Genomic DNA, 1873 nt, shown 5'->3' with positions numbered 1-1873 from the left:
TAGCTAACCTCATCAAAAAGAGGACAGGAAAAATTCTAATACAAGCAATAAGGCATGAACAGGGTGTACTTACCACATAACCAGTGGAAATTTAGAAGATTATCAAAAGCTACTTTGAGAATTTTTACTCTCAAAGAATAGAATAACAGATGAAATGGACAGATTCCTAGAAAGGTACAAATTACCAGAACTGAATCCACAAGATATAACCACTCTCAATAACCCAATAACAGCCAAAGAAATATGGGATGTAAATAAAAACCTACAGACAAGGAAAAGTCCAGGTCCGGATGGATTCCTAGCTGAATTGTACAAGAAATTTACAGAAGATGTAGTTCCTATACTTCTCAAACTCTTCAAGGAATTTGAAAAGGAAGCAATCTTCCAAAATCATTCCTGGAGGCAAGTATTATACTGATACTAAAATCAGGCAAAGATGCAGCTAAGAAAGAGAACTACAGGCTGATCTCCCTCATGAACATAGATGCCAAAATTCTCAATAAAATCCTACCAAATAGAATACAGCAAATCATCAAGAAGATCATAGACCATGACCAGGTAGGATTCATCCCAGGGATGCAAGGAAGGTTCAATATTTGAAAATCTATAAATCTAATACACTATATCAATCGAATGAAAATAAAAACCACATGAACATCTCCATTGAAGCAGAAAAGGCTTTTGACAAAGTCCAACACTCATTCATGTTCAAAGTCCCACAGAAAATAGGATTAGATGGCCTCTACTTCAATCTGGTAAAAGCTGTTTATGAAAACCCAACAGCTAACATAATCCTAAATGGGGAAAAACTGACAGCTTTTCCTCTTACATCTCATACAAGACAAGGATGTCCTCTATCACCACTCCTATTCAGTGTAGTTCTGGAATCATTAGCTACAGCCATCAGACAAATGAAAGAAATAAAAGAATAAGAATAGGTAAAGAAGAAGTTAAATTATCTTTATTTGCAGATGACATGATACTTTACTTGGGAGGCTCAAAAAACTCCATCAAGAAGCTACTAGAATTAATACAGAAATTCAGTAGCATAGCAGCTTATAAAGTCACTACCCAAAAGTCAATAGCATTCCTCTACACAGACAACAAACACACTGAGAGGGAAATTATATAAACAATACATTTTACAATAGCACACAGGAAAATAAAATTCCTTGGAATTAATCTAACTAAAGAAGTCAAAGATACTTTCAAGGAAAATTACGGTATTTTCCTCTCTTGAAAAAAAGATTGTAGAGGGTTTCAGAAAATGGAAAGATATTCCATGCTCCTGGATAGGAAGAACCAACATTGTGAAGATGGCCATACTCCGAAAATTGTTGTACTGAATTAATGCAATCCCTATCAGACTACCACCAACATACCTCACAGAGGTTGAGAAATCATCCCTAAAATTTATCTCGAACCAGAAAAGACCTAGAATAGCAAAGGCAATCCTGGGCAATAAAAACAAGGTAGAAGGCATTGCAATTCCTGACTTGAAATTGTACTACAAGGCTACCTTGATAAAATCAACAGGAAAATGGCAACAAAATAGACCTGAAGATCAATGGAATAGATTAAAAGGCACTGAAGTCACTACAAACACACTCAGACACCTTATCTTTGACAAGGGGACCAAACGTACTCACTGGAAGAAAGATAGCCTCTCAACAAATGGTGCTGGAAAAACTGGTTCTCTACATGCTGAAAACTCAAACTTGACCCAAGTCTATCACCATGCACTAAACTAAAGTCAAAATGGATTAAATATCTAAACATTAAAGTAGAAACACTAAATCTCCTGGAAAAGAAAGTAGGAGGAACTCTTGATGACATAGGGGAAGGCAAAGAGTTCATGGACAGAAATCAAATC

This window comes from Octodon degus, unplaced genomic scaffold (assembly GCF_000260255.1).
Source record: "Octodon degus isolate 3935 unplaced genomic scaffold, OctDeg1.0 scaffold00146, whole genome shotgun sequence".
NCBI classification, from domain to species: Eukaryota; Metazoa; Chordata; class Mammalia; order Rodentia; family Octodontidae; genus Octodon; species Octodon degus.
This window is presented reverse-complemented; position numbering follows the sequence as displayed.